The sequence below is a fragment of the Saccopteryx bilineata genome, chromosome 3, assembly GCF_036850765.1.
Source record: "Saccopteryx bilineata isolate mSacBil1 chromosome 3, mSacBil1_pri_phased_curated, whole genome shotgun sequence".
Classification (NCBI taxonomy): Eukaryota; Metazoa; Chordata; class Mammalia; order Chiroptera; family Emballonuridae; genus Saccopteryx; species Saccopteryx bilineata.
Window position 1 is genome coordinate 132,459,990 of NC_089492.1, and position 20,347 is coordinate 132,480,336.

At 43.8% G+C, this 20,347-nt stretch overlaps 1 pseudogene; it reads right to left on the minus strand.

The window, feature by feature from the left end:
- Window positions 1–12,900: 12,900 nt before the first annotated feature.
- LOC136329875 (T-cell surface glycoprotein CD1e, membrane-associated-like) overlaps window positions 12,901–20,347 on the minus strand; it is a 65,677-nt pseudogene continuing 58,230 nt past the window's right edge.

Below are 20,347 nucleotides of genomic sequence, written 5' to 3' on the forward strand. Positions count from 1 at the left end.
TGTAATGGATACAATGCAGGACAATTCCTCTGGTCTTGGGATTCAGAAGAAACACAGACAGATGGTTCTACCCTGGCAGGGGGTGGCTGAGTTTTTGAGGGAGTCAGTGTTCCTGGAGCAGATAATTTCCCAGTTGGTCCAATGGTCACAGGAAGGCAGCAAGGATGCAGGAGAGTGCACATCGTCCCCCTCAGTGTACTTCCAACGTCACAGAAGAAGCCCTGGGCTTGGCTGATCCCAGAGCTCAGGATTCTAGAGCTGCCTCTGAGGCTCTGTGAACTTGAGGCCTCCGTCCTTCCTCTGCACAATGAGATCTTTAGATAGAATGATTGCTGAGGTCCATCTGAGCTCTGAAATGACCCTTTCTCCTTTCTCTCCACATATTTCAGTGAACACTTTTCAAGCCTGTGATAGTTTGGATTTCAAGCCACTTTTCAATATGGATTGTATAACTTTCGATTCATTTTGCTGCTACTAATTATTCACCTATGGATGGGATATCTGTATCTTTCTTTGGCTGAGAAATCCCTGGAAACTTGCTGGGTGCAAGTTCTTCCCATGTGAAGTACCTGAATGAATCACCTCACAATGACTCAGACATTTAGACTCAACCTATTTTCTTGACTTCAGGGTGTGGTCTGATGAAGGTTGCCCATGGTGCCAGGATCCTGGCCATCCGGGGGGAATAGAGGGTATTGTGTGCTGGGGCCTTTCTCATGTTGACAATATTTCCATATTGTGGGTATGCAGGCCTGGCCTGAGGCCATGGGGACTGAAATGATGCTCGTGTGTTGTGACTTAGTCCTCCGATGCCTAGAACAGACATGGCTAATAATCCCTCACAGAGCTGCTTTCTGAAAAACCCAAATGCCTCCTCCTAATGCTTCTCAGCACAACCTTTCAACTGAGTGGGGTTGGTGCCCAGGATAGAACCATTTTAACATTTTGAGAAAGAAAAATATATATAATATATTTAACTCAGGTGGGGAATTTAGGTTTAAGAGAACCTAGCGCCAGACGGCCTGGCCTGTGGCAATCCACAGCCTTCCGGCTGATTCTGGTAATGCCTGGAGACTTACTCGCTCAGGGCCCTTTTGCTTTCTAATTCTGTTTTCAGTGCTTTCTCTGTTTCATCTGGTGTTCACCTCTAACGTTGTCCCTAGTAAACACACCTCATGATTTTACTTGGGGAACCCTGGGAACAGCAATGCATTTCAGGGGAAGCTTCTGTGGTCATTGGACTTTGCTCTGAATTCCCACCTACTCTTCTTCGGGAGTGACAAACTCCCCTTCTCCTCCCATCCACAGCCCAACTGTCGAAAACTTCCTCTGTGCCAGGCACTAGTCTTTATTTTTTGCATGATTTACTTATCTCCACACAGCCTCATGAAGGATCCACTTTTATTAACTTTTGCAGATGACAAAATTGCGGCACATAACAGCTTGGGTAACTTGTCTGAGGTTACACAGCTGGGATTCAAGCCCAGGCAGTCGGATTTCAGAGTCTGACCTTGACACTGACACTTTATTGACTCCCATTAAAGCATTTCTTCTAGACAAATGCAGAGCTCTCCAGAGGAGAAACTTTGGTGAATGTAACCTCTTTATCTCTTCCCATAAATGTGTGTATTTCTAAATTTTGTATTGGATAATCAACAGTAGGAATATTCAAGATTGGGAATACAGTACTGTATTTTATTGACTCCAAGACATCGTTGATGGGAAAATGAACCATTATTTTATGCATCATTTAAATGAAGACACAGGGGGTCTTAGTGACACTATAGCATGACTCATAACTTGATCGCATTGTTTCTACATTTTTTTAAAAACAAATTTCAAAGGTCTAGGCAGCTTCTGCCTTCAGTCGCAGACATGAAATATTACAGGGCTCAATCCACTGGTGGGTATCTTTCTCTCGTAGGTCCCAGAAAGAGCTTGCTTGTTATTTTCTGAGAAAATGTAAAATTGCAGTTATTCCTTCAGTGGTAAATATTTGTTTTACTAACATCACACTGATCCCCCACTGCTTCATTTTCTCCTTTTTCTAAAAACACAGTAAGCCTTTCATTTCGATGCTGAATCATTGTATATTCTGGAAGATTTTTTTCCTTTTTATGATGGAAATGCTGAAATATATAAAAAAGAGAAAAGAATGAAATAATGAACTCCATGAATCCTTTATCTAACTTCAGCAATTACCAACATTTCACTACTCAGCTCTGAAGATATTTTAGTCAGTACACGACCAAAGACAGTGGGGACAGCGCTAACCACACGGGGCTTGTGGGCAATAGCAACTCATCACAGTGGCCTTCCGGCTGGGAGGGAGGGAGGCCGCTGTCACTGTGAGACACAACCCAACTTCAGAGATGTTAAAATGTGGACAAAGGTGCATCTTAGAATTGATGACCTGAAGCAGCAGCAGTGAGGCCAGTACCCAAGGGGTCAGGATTCCCCTTACTTAGTGCTTTGTTGAGTTTTTCCATTTTTATTTTATCCCCCCCCCTTTTTTTAGTCTCCCTCCAGATAAAACACAAGCAGAAGAATCTTTGCAAAAGCCTCTTTCTTCTCACCCAGGCTTTGGTCTGTCAGGGCCAGGCAAGCCGTCAGCAGCCCATTGATCCCTGTGGGGTTCAGTTGGAGAGAGCCCAGTGCTTGCTTCTTCTCCTCCTAGGAGGCTGGGGCACCCATGTGCCTGAACAGGTGCACAGCTCAGTCCTGGCCTGCTCTGGCTTTTCACCCTGACCCGACATGTGTGTTTCTGTGAAGCACAGGGGATGCTCACTGTTTGCAGTTAGTGCTTGAGCCAGGGGCTGAATCCTCTGTACCTGCTCTTGCCCTGACGGTCCTGCCACTTGGACTCATGTACTTGCTCTCTTTCTATCCCCTTGCCCTGGGCCCCTTTCTCCTTCCTGCCTAAGCATATCCTGGTAACAGATCCCTTAAGTCTGGAAGCAGGCCCCCAACTCTGTGAATGCTCATGTCAGGGCCTGCAAGGTTGGGCATTCTGTGCTGAGTATCAGAACCCTGGACAAGACAGCGTGATCAAGAGAGGCCATCTCTTGGCTCTGACCCAACGGTGCTGCCCTGTATGAGAAAGACGAGACCCTGGCAGAAAGCAGTCTGAGCAGAAACCTCACGAAGTCAGGTGTGTTCATTCACAGTATTAGAGGAGAGCATGATGTTGCATAGCATAAGGGACCCTAATGAGATGTCAGGCAACTGGAGTTCTGATCTCAGCTCTGCCAATTACTAGCGGTCAAAGTCACTGTGATTTCATCCACATATCCAGTGGGGCTCACCACTGCAGTGCACTCTGGCCAAGCTCTGCTGCCAGCCTCTTCCCTTTGTCAGCAGGCTTTCTCTGCACGATGTGGAGGGCCACTCTGCCCATACCCTGGCTCTGTTGCCTTGAACGCAGGACTCTGGGGAGTCAGTGCACAAACCCTCCAGCTCCCTCACTGCATGGGTGGGGTGACCGCAAGGCCCGTGCTCCACCTGTTTCCAGACATTCCTCAGGGAACTAAGCCCCTACTGCCCACAGTGGTAGCTGGGTTGTTGTTACAGCCTTCACTGGCTGCCTTCTTGCCTCTGTTTTACTTACATCTCTTAAATAAACTACTTGCATTCTAAACCTTGGTTTGAGGGTCTATTTCTGGGGTATGAAAACTAAGACAGTGGGCATGTTGGTCATTTAATTTCCTCTGGCCACAGTTTCTCACCTGTTAGGTAACAGCAATGTTTGCCAGTATGTGTGCTGTTGGAGTTTCCCGTGCATTTTTACAGATGCCATCCCATCTGGAGCTCAGGAAAGACCTGTAAGAAGTCGAGGTCTTATTAACCCATTTTGCAGATGAGGCATGAGAGACCCAGAGAGGCTTTGTGAGTTGTCCAAGAGCCTTCCACTGTAAGTGGCCACGTTGAGGCTGGGGCACGGGCCTTTGAATTCCGAGACCACTCAGGTTCCTTTTCACCGTTTCTTGGTTTTTACTGTTTCATTTTAGAAGTTGTTTTTATATTTCTCAGAGTCCAGGAAAAAGCAGCTCAGTGTCAGAGACATATTCCATCATCTGGGCTTCGTGCTTTGGGGCTGTGGGCAGTCTTGGCTGGAGCAGGGGCCCTGGGGTCTCTGGTAGCTCCTCCGTAGGTCTCCTGAGGGTTCTGGGCTCCCAGGGCACTGAGCCTTGAGGTAGACATTCACGTCTCATGACCTCACTTTCTGGCCGGTCTCTCTAACTAGCATTGGACCATTAGCCCCAGTGTCATGGCTGAGCCTAGATGCACAGTCAGGGCTGCCTTAGCTACTGGCTGCAGATGGGTTGTTTACACTCAATACCCGTTGGCACTGACACTCAGGCCTCTGTCATATGACTTCTGGGAAAAAGGCCTCTAAATCCTAGAGAAAAATGTGAAGATGCCCATCAAGAGGGCTTTTTCCTCAATAAGCCAAAGCCTTATTATGAGCCCATCCTTAGGATGAAGGCCACACCTCCAACCTGGCCCCGATCTGCCCAGCCTCCAGGCAGGAAAACAAGTGTGGGCCTTTGAAATTTGTCGGTAACTCTCTTGGATTTTTTTTACTTCTTTCTGTGTTTACTCTTGGAACACAAAGTCACCCCAGTAACTTTCTCTGTTACTTCTGTTTCTCGTTCTCAAGCTCATTCCTCCCTTAGTTTTTGGAAAGTGACCAAATCTAGCCAATGCTACTCTGATTTGACATGCTTTAGGAGAGGCTTGCAGTCATCCCCACCTCCATCTGTTTCTGCTATTTCAGTTCACTGCATCTCCAGAACCGGCTTCCAGGGCCTGGTCAGGTGCTGAATTTTTGGCCAGTACCTGTTGGACCCTGTCACGACTACCTACACCGAGTATTTGAAAAGGTACTATTTTTCACTTAGGTAGTTTTTCTAACTCTGGACAGAAGCAGCAAAGACTATGTTGAGCCTTTGCAAACTCAAAGCCACCTGGGCTGTTTTTATTTTGAGAGATTACTTTTGGCCATTAGCTTGGATCATGATCAGAGTGATGGATGGGCAGTGATGCTCTGATTGAGGGAGGCTGGAAACAGTCTCAGCCCCTGCCCAGTAACATCACACCTATTAGTAGAGCCTGAACCTCTTACATCATTGTGGGGTTTGTGTTGGGTCGACAGAGCTCCTGTCAAGCTTGAAGTGCTATCAGGGAAGGGTGATACTGGTGTGACTTATTTTTTGTGACAGAGACAGAGAGAGATAGAGAGAGGGACAGATGGAGACAGACAGACAGGAAGGGAGAGAGATGAGAGGCATCAATTCTTCATTGCAGCACCCTAGTTGTTCATCAATTGCTTTCTCATATGTGCCCTGATCGGGGGCTACAGCAGTCCAAGTGACCCCTTGCTCGAGCCAGTGACCTGGGCTCAAGCTGGTGAGCCTTGCTCAAACCAGATGAGCCTGCGCTCAAGCTGGCAACCTCGGGGTGCCTGGTCATGCTGGAGTGACTTTCAATCTGAAGTACCTTAGCACAGATGCAGAGAATCACGACTCTCAGAGTGGAAGGTGCTTCCTAGGAAGTTTAGTGTTCAGATTCAAATAGATCAGTTGCTTAGAGGAAAGCCAAGGGAGTAGGACACAGGTAAGAACAGGAAACTTTGAAGAAGGGAAGGAATCAGTGACATCAGAGTGTGGTGTGCTGCCCATGTGAGCAACACAGAAGAGTTGTCTTGTTTAGCAAAGGGGAAGAGTGAGGGCCTTGGGCAATGGTGGATGGGGGCCAAAAAGGCTGTAAGGGCCACCAAAGGTGATTCTTCACAGTTTTTCTAAGATCACCCCTCACTTTGATCTGTCTTATCCATACTTTATAGCATTCTTTCCCACTCATGTGTGATTGTGCCACCTCATTTTTGAAATTCTTTTTTTTTTTTTTTTTTTTTTTTCAGAGCAGCATGGAATGGTGGAGAGAGCAAAAAGCAGAATTTAAAAGATGATACTTGAGTCTCCACATTCCCATATCTAGAGGAGGAGAAATACAGATATTAATGTGAAGATCCAGTAAGATGTTGTATCTCCAGTATTTTGTAAACTGAGAAACTCCTAGGCAAATGTCCAGCGGAATTATGTATTTTGGAAAACACCTTCCTTCACACCATCACTCTCAGCTTTTGCAAATTAGTCAAAGATTTTACAACATTGTTTTGGGCTTTGCAAAATCTAGGTGAGGAATGATATCAGCCGGCCTGCAGGCAACAGGTTTTGTTTTGTTTTGTTTTTTTCTCTTGGCCTCACCTGGAAGAAGATGTCCAAAGCGTCATCTCTGGGGAGGTTCTGAGGAGACGGTCCTGTGCATTAGGAGACAGGCAGGGCTGACACGTGAGACAGCTGTGCTGCTGAGACCTCCTGTCTGGTGTTTTCTCAGCCCCCAACGAGAAGCCTTCCCCAGTCTGTGGGAGTGTGCGATGGCAGACATTGTCACCTGTGAACTTCTGCAAATGTCAAAACCATCACCAGGCTGAGGAAGGCAGGGTTTTAATTGAACTTTTCCTCCAACCTTCTGCCCTCCACAGCAATAACAAGACTGCTTGTATCATCATGGCCTTTTTGCAAAGCCCAGCCTGGAAGAAGCAAATTATCTTCAAAGAAATGTTTGGACAGGGACAAGTCTGAACTTTTGAAGTGTTTATTTTTTTTAAGTGTCCCTGGATCTCCTGGCTGTCAACATATTTTGCTCACAGAATAAGGACACGATCTGTCATAACAGGTCTTCATGCAGGTATAAACAAAAGAATTCTATCAAGGTAGAAAGACAAGGAGGCTTACATTTTGACGGGCATGTCTTGCTTTTCTTGTAACTACAATATAAAGGTGCTCAGGCTATTAATGATCTCAGACACTTAGACACTGCCTCCTCCTTACCTTGCCAAACCTTCCCTTAACCCTGAATTTTCATTTTCTCTCTCGGTGGTTAAGCTTCTTCTTCTTCTTCTTCTTCTTTTTTTGTATTTTTCTGAAGCTAGAAACTGGGAGAGACAGTCAGACAGACTCCCGCATGCGCCCGACCGGGATCCACCTGGCACGCCCACCAGGGGGCGACACTCTGCCCCTCTGGGACATTGCTCTGCTGCGACCAGAGCCACTCTAGCGCCTGGGGCAGAGGCCAAGGAGCCATCCCCAGCGCCCGGGCCATCTTTGCTCCAATGGAGCATTGGCTGTGGGAGGGGAAGAGAGAGACAGAGAGGAAGGAGAGGGGGAAGCGTGGAGAAGCAAATGGGTGCTTCTCCTGTGTGCCCTGGCCGGGAATCGAACCCGGGACTTCTACATGCCAGGCCGACGCTCTACCACTGAGCCAACCGGCCAGGGCCTGGTTAAGCTTCTTAAAAATGTGACCTATGTGCCTGACTAGGAGGCAGTGCAGTGGGTAGAACATTGGACTGGGACACGGAGGACCTAGATTTGTAACACAGAGGTCACCAGCTTGAGGGCGGGCTCATCTGGCTTGAGCCGCAGGGGCGCAGGCTTGAGCATGGGACATAAACATGAACCTATGGTCACTTGCTCTGCTGTAGCCCCCCTCCCCCGTCAAGGCACATATGAGAAAGCAATCAATGAACAACTAAGGTGCCGCAACAAAAAACTAATGCTTCTCCTCTCTCTCCCTTGCCTCTCTTGCCTCTCTCTGTCACACACTCGTACACACACACAAAATGTAACCTATGCTCGCTGTCTCCATTTTTACTTTCATAACTTGTCCAATCTGAGGATTACCTTCAGCCTCGACTGGGTCCTTGGCCTTGCCCTTGTAATATCACAGGTCACCTCTCCTTATAAATTGATTCCCTCCAGCCCCACTTCTTCTCCTTCAGAAACCATCATCTCCAGCCAGGATTATTTTACCAGCTTCCTAACTGGTCTTCTGTCCCTTACCTTCCCCCTTTCTAATCCATTTTCTTTGCTGTCACCAAAGGGATCCCCAAAGGCACTTCAGGGCCCGGGCGGCATTCCAAATCTCCTTACCTGCTTCATGAAGCCTTTTGAACGCAGCCACTGCCCACCCTGTTGCCGCTGCCTGACAGCACTGTCTCACATCCGGCCCACCAGCCATAGTGACTTCTGTGTAATCCTCCTAACTAGCTCTGCTGTTTCTCATCTCAGGACTTTTGCAGGGGCTGCTCCCTGTTTCAGAAATGCTCTCCACCTTTGCTGGGCTGACCCTTACCCATCTCTACAGTGTCAGCATTGACTTCCATGGCTCCTGGAAGCCTCTCTGTTCCCAGGAGTCTACATCCTGTGCCCTTCCCATGCACACCTCTAGCCCTGCCTATGTCCCTCTTCCTTTCACGTTGCATTTGGCTGCTCACTGCTCCTCCCACTTTCTAGAGAGCGGGCACCTTGAAGGCCTCAGAGGCAGGCCGTAACATTAGGGTTCACAAGTAAGGGATGTTTTAAAGAAAGTTCTCCTGGGGAAAACTACAAGAAGTGGGAGAAGTATGAGCAGTATGAGAAGTAAGAGTAAGAAAACCAAGGAACAGACTCTTCTCAGGGATCACTGTAGGGAGGGGAAGTGGTGGGAGAATTGAGCAAAAACAAACAAAAAATTGATGAACAAAAGCAACAATGTTGTGATGGCTGTGGGGAGGACAGTGGGGGAGGTAGAAGAGTTTTTATTTATTTATTTATTTATTTTTATTTTTGTATTTTTCTGAAGCTAGAAACGGGGAGAGACAGTCAGACTCCCGCATGCGCCCGACCGGGATCCACCCGTCACGCCCACCAGGGGTGATGCTCTGCCCCTCCAGGGCATCGCTCTGCCGCGACCAGAGCCACTCTAGTGCCTGGGGCAGAGGCCAAGGAGCCATCCCCAGTGCCCGGGCCATCTTTGCTCCAATGGAGCCTCAGCTGCGGGAGGGGAAGAGAGAGACAGAGAGGAAGGAGAGGGGGACGGGTAGGGAAGCAGATGGGTGCTTCTCCTGTGTGCCCTGGCCAAGAATCGAACCCGGGACTTCTGCACGCCATGCCGACACTCTACCACTGAGCCAACCGGCCAGGACCTAGAAGAGTTTATAGGAGGGATAAATGCTGATGGACGGAGACTTAACTCAGGTGGCAAACACACAATACAGTGTACAGATAATGTGTTGTAGAATTGTGCACCTGAAACTTATATAATATTTATAATTATTTTTAAAATTTTATTTAGAAAATTGAATTTAACGGGGTGACATTGATCAATAAGAGTACATAGGTTTCAGGTAAACATTTCTATAGCATTTGAACTGTTGATTGTGTTGTATATCCATCATCCAAAGTCAAATAATTTTACATCACCATGTATTTCTCCCTCTTTACACCCTTCCCTACAACCCTCTCCACATCTCCCTACCTCCTAATAACTGCTTCACTTTTATCTATGTCCACGGGTCTCAGTTTTATATCCCACCTATGTGTGAAATCACATAGTTCTTAGCTTTTTCTGATTTACTTATTTCACTCAGTATAATGTTCTCAAGATCCATCCATGTTATTGTAAATGGTAATACATCATCATTTATTATGGCTGAGTAGTATTCCATTGTATATATGTACATCTTCTTTATTCAATCCTTTATCAAAAGACACTTTGTTTTCATATCTTGGTTACTGTTAATAATGCTGCGATGAACATGGGGGTGCATGTGTCTTTATGTACCAATTTTTTTTTAGTTTTTTGGGTCGATACCCAGTAAAGGGATTGCTGGGTCATATGGTAGTTCTATTTTATTGAGGAACCACCATACTTTCTTCCATAATGGTGTATTAGTTTACTTTCCCACCAGCAGTAAATGAGAGTTTCATTTTCTCCACAGCCTCTCCATCATTTGTTATTACCTGTCTTATTGAAAATACCAATCTAATAACCCTCTTCATGTAGTTTGGATTGGCATTTCTCTAAAAGTTAGCAGAGATTAGCATTTTTTCACATATCTTTTGGCCATTTGTATGTCTTCTTAGGAGAAGTGTCTGTTCAGGTTCTCTCCCCATTTTTTAAATTGGATTGTTTACTTGTTTGTTGCTGAGCTTTGTGAGTTCTTTATATATTTTGGATATTAACCTCTTATCACAGCTGTTGTTTGTAAATATCATTTCCCATTTGGTTGGCTGCCTTTTTGTTTTGTTTTTTTGTTGTGCAGAATCATTTTAGTTTGATATATTCACATTCATTTATTTTTGCCTTTACTTCCTTTGACTTTGGGGTCAAACTTATAAATTGTTCTCTATTACCAAAGTCCATGAGTTTAGTATCTATGTTTTCTTCTATGTAATTTATTGTTTCAGATATTATATTTAAGGCTTTAATCCATTTTGAATTAATTTTTTTTGTGCAGGGGACAAACTGTAGTCAAGTAGTCATAGTTAAAATGTCCATATTACCCAAAACAATATACAAATTAAATGCATTCCCCATAAAAATCCAAATGTCATTTTTTTAAAAGAAATAGGACAAAAAAATCAACAGATTTGTATGGAACCATAAAATACCCAGAATAGCCAAAGCAATCTTGAGTACAAGAATAAAGTTGGAAGTATCACACTACCTGACTTCAAATTATAATATAGAGCCACAATAATGAAAACAGCATGGTATCAGCAGAGAAACAGACATCCAGACCAATGGAACAGAATTGAAGGCCCAGAAACACACACACACACACACACACACACACACACACACACGCAAATCATCTTTGACAAAGGAGCCAAAAATGCATAATGGAGAAAAGAAAGCCTGTTCAATAAATGATGCTAGGAAAATTGGAAAGCCAGATGCAAAAGAATAAAAAATTTTAAAAACTCATAAAAATTACTTAGGAATTAACTGCTCAAAATATTAATTTCTTCTCTAAATATGCACTTCTACCCAGACATACATATACACAATCTAGAGAAGTAGAAATGCCAGCCCAACTTTATTCTTATTTGACAGGAGACTCTCACATGTTATTATTATCTCTGAAGATGCATAAACACCAATACTGTAAAGTCTGAGGCACTTTTCTGCCTTCTTCACTTTTGGTGGAAACAAAGGGAGAAAGAAAGCTTTCTAATAAGAATACAGCCAAATGATGTAGCGATTTCAAAGAGGAAATGAAATAAGACATCACTTCATTTGACAATTTATTTTAGTCAGAATTTATTGAGAAATATTACATTGAGGTAGAACCAGCCATAATTCTTGGAACTAGTACAAAAAGAAAATGCAATATCCTTTGTTCAAAGATTATTAAAAATTTAAAGATGTCAACAATTGCACAGGTCACATGCCCACTGAGCAGGCCCCGAATTCAGGTTAGGCTTTTGGTCATGGGCACAAATATAAACATCTATATTTGGCTTTTAAGAAACTGAGATTAAAAAAAAGTAAAAACCTAAATAACTACTGTTTAGAGCACAAAGACATTAATGCATTTAGGAAGATCAGTTAAATTTTGGAAAAACATAAGCAATTTCTTTTCTCCCCCTTTGGTTACAGAATTTCTATTTATTTTTAATTAAATTTATTGCGGTGACACGGTTAAAAAACTATATAAACCTGCCATGTACAATTCTATAATACAATACTTGTATACTGTATTGTGTGTCGATTTCCTTTCATCACCATTTATCTCCCTCCCTTTTACCCTCTTTTGCTTCTCCTTACCCTCTTTTTCCCTCTATCCTCTGGTAATCACCATGTTGTTTCTATGTCTCTATGGATTTTTTTCTCTGCTTAATTCCTTCACCATTTTCACCCAGCTCCCCAAATTGCTCCCCTCTCATAGATATTAGCCTGTTCTCTGTATCTATGAGTCTGTTTCTATTTTGTCTGTTAGTTTATTTTGCTCATTAATTTCCACGTGTAAATGAGAACATCTGGTACTTGTTTTGATATTTCAATTGAGCTATCCAGTGAAGCTTCCAAGGAAGATTCAGAAATAGACATCTAAATTAGAGTTTCAAGGATCAATAAACAGGTGACCAAAGCAGAAAAGAGTTTGTCACAAGATGGAGGGGTCAAAGAATAGGGAAACAGATTTCCAAATGGATCAGGATCCCTGTCAGAACAAACTACTTTTAGCAAAATTATAATTTGTTTATTGGTTTGAACCATGTTCAAGAAGAAGCTGACCAGAATTTTATGGATAAGGTAAAACAAATGCCAGAGTTGGTTCAGGCTCATTTTCTATTTCTGTTTTATCTTTCTGTGACAGAGATAAAGAGACAGAGAGAGGGACAGACAGACAGAAAGGGGGAGAGATGAGAAGCATCAATTCTTCATTGTGGCGCCTTAGTTGTTCATTGATTGCTTTCTCATATGTGCCTTGACTGGGAGTAGGGGACTGCAGCAGAGCGAGTGACCCCTTGCTCAAGCCAGGGACCTTGGGCTCAAGGCAATGACCTTTGGGCTCCAACCAGAGACCTTGGGGTCATGTCTGTGATCCTACACTCAAGCCAGTGACCCCATGCTCAAGCTGGATGAACCCGTGCTCAAGCCGGCAACCTCAGGTTTTCAAACCTGGGTCCTCTATGGCCGAGTCTGACACTCTATTCACTGTGCCACCACCTGGTCAGGCTCATTTTCCACTTCTTTCTTTTTTTGTGACAGAGGCAGAGAGACAGAGAGAAGGACAGATAGGAACAGACAGACAGGATGGGAGAGAGATGAGAAGCATCAATTCTTTGTTGCGGCACCTTAGTTGTTCATTGATTGCTTTCTCATATGTGCTTTGACCGGAGTGCTACAGCAGATGGAGTGACTCCTTGCTCAAGCCAGCAACCTTGGGCTCAGAGGTGAGCCTTGTTCAAACCAGATGAGCTTGTGCTCAAGCCGGAGACCTTGGAGTTTTAAACCTGGGTCCTCCTCATCCCAGTCCAATGCTCTATCCATTGTTCCACCATCTTGTCAGGCTCATTTTCCACTCCTGGGTTCTTGGGTGTTGCCTTTTGTGGGAGAGGCAGTGTTGGGTGCATGGGGAGAGCAGACTTTCTGATTCGAGCTGTGGGAGAAAAAAGAGGGTTTTGATCTTAAGTCAGGAAATCAGAGAGAAAGAAAATAGAGGAATAAAAGAATAAATGGATAAGTAGTTGAGAACACAGAATAAGAAAAGTCTCACCATGAGCCCACCACAACTGTAACCAGGGTAACTGTTATGGCCAAACAGATTAATATTAGGAGGATGGTGTTTCCATCTGATTGGGGACAAAATAATGTAAATTTATGAAATGCATTCTATTCTACCTCAGTTAATGCTTCTCATTTTGCAGGGTTGGGACCTTCAAAGACCAGTTTCTGTATTTTCTAGAACCCTCATTTCAATTCTTCCAGAGTCTATGTGTCTGATCTCACCCCTTTCTTTCTTTTTTACCAAATCATTCTGATCCTTTTTTTTCTCTTTAACACCTCTAATCCTCTGCCTTTATTCTCTTGAAATTTAATTGCTACAAATCTTTACCCTTCTGTATGATTTGAATTGTCTCTCATTTATCCTCTGGTGCATAGCATTCCTATCTATATATCCAGCTGCTCATTCATTAGCCCAGAACTATGGGAAGAATATATTTTTTCATAGGGCTCTCATTCATTTTCATCCCAGTGGATGATAATATCATGGCCTCCCAGGCTGCTGTGTTTCACTTGGCAAGTCATGCCAGCTGCCACATCCAGGGTTACTCAAAGATATCATGTACTGTCAGCATTGGGCAAGATTTCACCTCATCAAGTGCCCCGCTGCCCCTGTTGACCCCGCATCTACATCACCCACACAGGTTTTGGATGAAAGCCAGAGACGTGGCACACCAGCAGACGACCAGGACCAGGACTGGAGCCTTTGGTCAACCAAGCCTGTGGCTTCACTGGAAAAAGATGAGAAGTGGAGTTTGGGAAGGCATCCAATCCAAGTTACGTGACTTGGGTACCTTAGCAGTTTGAGTAATCCTTTCTTTCTCTTGTCTTAGAAACAGTCCTGAACCCATACTCTCCTTCTAGTCTCTTACTTTGTGTTCCAAAGGGAGGACAATGAGTAAACTCAAATATAAGAGTTAAGCACTGAAGCTATGAGGAGAGAGGAGGTTGAGCTCACCCTGTCATTCCAGGTCTAACTTCCCTCCTTGCAGTAGGACTGACAGGAATCGAGGGCAGGTGCCACTGAGAAGACCCTGCACAACTTCTTTAATAACATGGTAGTGATTAAGCACATTATAGACATTCTGAATCTGACTCCCTGCTCCCGGAGACAGCTTCTAGGAATTTCCTTGGAAATTCAGAAAATCTAATCTTTGATATGACATATTTAAAAAACTTTATGAGGCCATCCTGGAATGCATTCCACAGCCACCTGATAACTTGATGTCAAAGGGATCTGGAGGTGGACAAGAAAGAGAGTCAATATGGGAGAAATTGTAGGGAGGAAAAGTCAACAATCTTAAAAATAAAGGGATTCAAGGGAAGATACATTTTCTGGCAAATCACATGAAAGACTAGAGTTTGGGTAAAAAAAATCTGGAAGGAAATCTGTAAAAAATTGTGAAGAAAATAAAGGCTTATTGAAGTAATTAATTTGAAGGGTCTAGATGGGGAAGCTGTTAGAAAGATGGACCAGTCAGAAAGAGCTCACTTAGGAGTTGTAATGTCCAGGTTAGGCCACATGATCCCTTAGAGCAGGGAGAAAGGGAGACAGATATCTGTTGAGAAAGGCTGAGTCTGAGGCCAAAGACAGAGGAAAAAACATTGAAAGGTGACAAATATTTCAAGGAGCCAGAATATGAGGGTATATTCAGGAGTGTGAAGGGACATAAAAATGCAGGTCTTTCTTTGCATGAGGTGAGGTAGGGGTGCAGTGGGAATAGTGACAATAGTGAAGCAAAGAAAAAATGAGCCAAAGACCAAAGACAAGGTCAGGAAGATTGAATAACGGTCAGAGCCCATATATCACCTTCCCTAGTCAGCTTTTGGGAAATATCAGCTTGGAAAAGCAAACTCACATTCAAACTGAAACGGACTGGAAAATGCCTGCACTTCCCTGGGGAAACTATGGAGGAACAATCACAGTCACACTTGGATGTTCTTCAATCCTCCTTGCTAAAATTTTCTGGGAGCAGGGCAATTAAAATCAGATGGTGCTTGACACATTGTCCTAGCAACGATTATGCAGCTCCTCAGCCAGCCTGAGCCCTTGGTGTGCTGCCGCTCTGGTTGGCAAAGGACGAGATCAGGAGCGTGTGATAGGAGGGGGAGCTACTTCTCCTGGATGATGGGATGCTAGAACTTGGTACCTGAAAGATAGAGTATAGGGGAAAAAATGAGAATAAAGTTTGCATATATTCACATAACCCCTTCACCCTGATCCAGTTTCTTATCCCCCGAATCTGAAAGAAAAGGACCAGGGCCAAGGATGGTGCCTGGCAGTCACCTGGTATGAAGATTCCAAGGGCATCCAGTAGGAGCATTACTCCCTGCCTCTAGATCCTTTCCAGAACTTCTCTCCACCTTGCTTTGCTCAACCACAGGTGTCTTTCCACCTGGGTTCTCTTTCCCACTGTACTTGACCCATGGCAGAGAATTCTCTTGAAGAGCAGGGGCAGAAGTAGAAACATTAAAGCTCTGTCAGGTAAAACCGCAGTCCCCAACCCCCGGGCTGCTGACTGGTACCGGTCCATGGGCCATTTGGTACCGGTCCGCAGAGAAAGAATAAATAACTTACATTATTTTCATTTTATTTATATTTAAGTCTGAACGATGTTTTATTTTTAAAAAATGGCCAGATACCCTTTGTTACATCCATCTAAGACTCACTCTTGATGCTTGTCTCGGTCATGTGATACATTTATCCGTCCCACCCTAAAGGCCGGTACATGAAAATATTTTCTGACATTAAACTGGTCTGTGGCCCCAAAAAGGTTGAAGACCACTGATAAAGGATGCCTCAGCAAGACTAGTGCCCGCAGACTCAGATATCAGTTTCCTTTCCAAACCCTTTTTTACTCTTCCCTAACGACCCTTGCCACACAAACCAACCTTCCCTCTGCTCACTTCTGTGTCAGAGAAACATGACTACATCCTTTAGCCACAAGCCTCCTACAGGATCTTTCATTTCCCCTCCATGTCTTCCTTGTCTGGTTTCCAGATTCTCTTTTTGCTCTTGTCTGCCTCCTAACCTCCCCATTGCATCAACAACTACAAAGGGGTCCTGGTTTTATAACAAAGTCTCTAGTGTGGCTGGAAATTACAGTACCTGTAGGCATCGAAGAACTCAAACCCACACTAGGATTCTCAATGTCTGTTTCCATAAAAAGAAGTAACAGAAGATCCTCAGTAGTGCCCTGTGGCCTTTTCAGCAGTGTCCTCACTCATGATCTCTCTGTGGTCTCCTCCTCTGATCAGCTTTTCAACATTTCCCCCCGCTTTTGGTCTTTTCTGTATTTTTCTACTTACATATAACTTTATCTAAAGTCTACTGTCACTCTTCTCATTGCCTTGCCTGTTCTCCATGTCCCCTCAAACTACCCTGTCTTTTTATTCTGCTCTTCACAAAATCACTCTCAGAAGACAATAGACACTTTGAATGTAGCTGTATAATTCACAGGAAAACCTCCATAGTCCACAGTGAAAAAGGATCAGCAGTGGCTATACAGATTATTAGGATATCTGAGGAAAATACATTCTTACTCAGTTTCCCCAATTAGACCAACTGTCACTCTTAAAGATCCAAATATCTATGAGTATTCTTTACTCAGAAGTGATGAGCTGGTAAGTAGACAGATTTTCATTCATGTTGTGTGAGTGGGTCTATAGGGGATGCACAGGGCCTTGGGCTCCCACTCTCCCCTAAATGAGTTGAGTGTGTCTCCAGGTCCCCTGGGTATGAAGAGCAGTCATGCAGCCATCCCCTCACAGTCCATGTACTGGGAGCACTGGAGTCTCCTCAGTGTGTCTAATTGGAGAAGAGTTTTATTAGAGGCAGGGAAGTGACTCCAAGGACTGGAGTGTTCATGGGAGAATTAATGTGCTGAGTCATTACTTTTGTTATTTTCATTGATGTTTTGCTGTGCAACCTGCAGGCAGTTTAACTACTATCCTTATTGTTTTCATAGACACATTCAAATGACATTTAGTCAGAGACCATTTGGTGCCAAAAGATATGTCAGATATTAACATTTCAGAGAGAAGTACTTAAAATTTCTTAAGAGAAAACAAAAAAAGAAAAAACAATAGCAAAAACCCCCCAATCTGAAGCCTCTACATTTTTAATATAAAGGACTCACAGACCTCTGCTCAGAGTTATTGAGATAAGTTTACACTCAGTGTTATCCAAGTTTCTGACTCTAAGACACTGGCTTCAGACATCTCATGTTCAGTGTGGTAGGGGATATATCAGAATTCTAAAGTAATGAAATAATTTTATAGTTTCTTGTTTAGGCTAATTATCATTATCTTATGAGGGCCAAATAAATCTATATTTGAATACTAAAAAACTCAAAGAATATGCCACATAATGCTCTTATGAAACTAATGAGCTATGTAAAACAAAAAACTAGCCTGTATAATACAAAAATATTTATATACATTTATTTATTTAGGTGCTCTTATATAATATTAGGCTCACAAATATTTACAATGGTTATATTCTCCTGTTGCACTGCTCTCTTTATCATTATGTGGTGACCTTTTTTATTTCTTACTACACCCTTTGTTTTAAAGGCTATTTTGTAAGATATAAGTATGGCTAACACTGATTTTTTTTCATTTCCATTTGCATAAAATACTTTTTTTCAGCCTTTCACTTTACGTCTATGTGTATCTTTTGTTCTGAGGTGGGTCTCTTATAGACAGCATATGTACACATCCTGTTTTCTTATTTGTGCAGCTATCCTATGTCTTTTGACTGGAGCATTTAATTCATTTACATTTAATGTTATAATTGATATGTACTTATTTATTGCCATTTTATTCTTTAAGTCTACAATCCTCTTTTTCTCTATTTCTTTTTTTTCCTTTGCTGTTTTTATAGCAGGCCTCTTAACATTTTTCACCATACTGGTTTGGTTTCAGTGAATTCCTTGAGTTGTTTTGGGGTTTGTTTGTTTTTTATCTGAGAAACTTTTTATTTCTTCATCAATTTTAAATGATAGCCTTGTTGGATAAAGTAGACTTGGTTGTAGGTTCTTGTTTTGTATCACTTTAAATATTTCCTGCCAATCCCTTCAGGCCTCAAGTGTTTCTGTTAAGAAGTCAGATGTCATCTTTATGGGGGCTACTCTGTAGGTACTTAACTGCTTTTCTCTTGCAGCTCTTAGTATCCTTTCTTTGTCTCTTACCTTTGACATTTTAATTGTGATGTGTCTTGGTGTAGGTGACTTTGAAATTTTTGTGGTATCTTTATGAGGATGACCAGCTCAGTGGTACTGACCCCAGGTCACCTGATTATTTGCCTCTAGGAATGCATCTTGAGGCTATTTTTTCTCGTGTTCTTTGTGAGTCTTGAATCCAGTTGGTCCTTTCATGAGTACAGTTATTCCTTTAGCCTGGCTAACTCTAAGGGTCAACCTTGATTATGTGTATTAAACACTGTGCAATCTCTGTCCTGTTGGGTGTACTTATTCTCTACAGTGTCTGGTGCCTGCTGGACTCCTCTTTTGGGAATACTGCTTGTGTAGGTAGCTGAGTCTAGGGTTGATGCTGTCTTCCACCCAGTACCAGTGTGTTGGTTCTAGATCTTCTTGGGTTGGTGTCAGCCATTGTTAGTAACCTGCTATGGGCTACCTGTTTGCAGATATTCATCTTTTTGCTATTTGTTCCTCTGTTTTCTGTGCTTGGGTAGTATGGGAGAGGCCAACTTGTTTATAAGGATCAGTTTCTTCCTGCTTAGAGATGACAGCAGCTCTGTAAAAGCCCTAGGCTTTATAAGATTTGCCTCCACTTTTCAGCGCTCCACCTCTTCTTGGAGTTGCCTGGTCTTTCAACAGAGTCCTCTGTAGAAAGACTGTAGTGTGGGCTCAGACTGGCCTCACCTAACCAATAACTCTATATGTTGTAAGCTTGGTGGTTTAGGGCAGCTGAGGTTGGGAATAAAATGTTAGTGGGACTTCTTACTTCAGGGATCTCTTGTTCAGGAGCTCAGTACAGAGAATGTAGCCCCTACTCCAGAGCCTAATCCCTCAGCCACTGCTGGATACTCAAATTTTATTTAACCCCAACAAGGTGACCAGCAGGTTCAGACTGAGTGTGGCTGACAGTCCCCTCTACAGAAGTTCTTACAGCTCGTTCACCCCTGGTCTCAGGGAGGAAGACTGAGAGAGTCTTTTCCTGGGGCTAACTGTGCTCCCCCAGAAGGTGGCTAAGCCCCTCGACCAGGCTCAACAATAGGCTCACAGGGACCCACACTTTAAATGTCCATGCTCCAAGCCTTTCTCCATTCCTCCTGCAGAATCTAGACCAGTGGGCAGGATATCCAGCACCCAGTCCAGCTGACCATGAAGCTCCACTCTGTTCAGTACACATGAGCCACTATACTGGTGCTGATCACAGAGAGCAGAACTCACCTTAGCTGGACCAGGTGTGAGGAGCCTTTTCTTAGGATACCACTCTAGCAAGGGTTGTTAGGTTCTGAATCAATGCTCTCTACAGCTGGCCACGGGATGTGGCAGCCCTGGGCCTCCCTGGCAGGAACCCGGTGCAGACCAGTGGAAGACACTGTCCATGATGCCTTCAGCAACCTCTTGGAGCTACAAGCAATCCAGGGCTTGTGGCTGCCTCTTCTGTACCCAAGTGCACATGAAAATACCAAGCTGCACACCTAGGTTGGTTTTTATCTAAACTGGGCCTGAGGAAAGGTCTGCTTGAAAGGCCAAGGTTCCCTGGTTTTCACCTCCTACAACCTCTGTCTGCTGGCTGCTTGTTGGGCTCAACCACTGAAAAAACCTCTGGTAGAGTTTAGTGCCTGGGGCAATTCAGGGATTAGGAAGGGTGGTCAGTTGTCACCAACCCTCAGCCCCAGGTATCAGTTTGTCCAGACATTTTTCACAGATATCAGTAGAGTGTGGCCTCTGAGACTTAGAGGTGTGATCTGCCTGCACCCGAACAGTTTCTACTGAGTCTCCTGTGAGGCAGAAGCACCAATCATAGACTCAGGAGCATGTAGGGGAAAGCTCCAGCCTCAACAGCAGAAAACTGAGTCACCAATGTGCCCCCTGCTTCTTGGCTTCTCAGAATGACCCAGTCTTCATGATTGAGGCAGGAGAGACACCCAAGGGTGGAGCAGTTGCTTTTCCCAAGGCTGATGCTGTTCAGAGGGGACTATTCCACCCAAGAAAGATGGTGATTGCACTATTGGAGAATGACTCAACACAGGGGTCCAGTC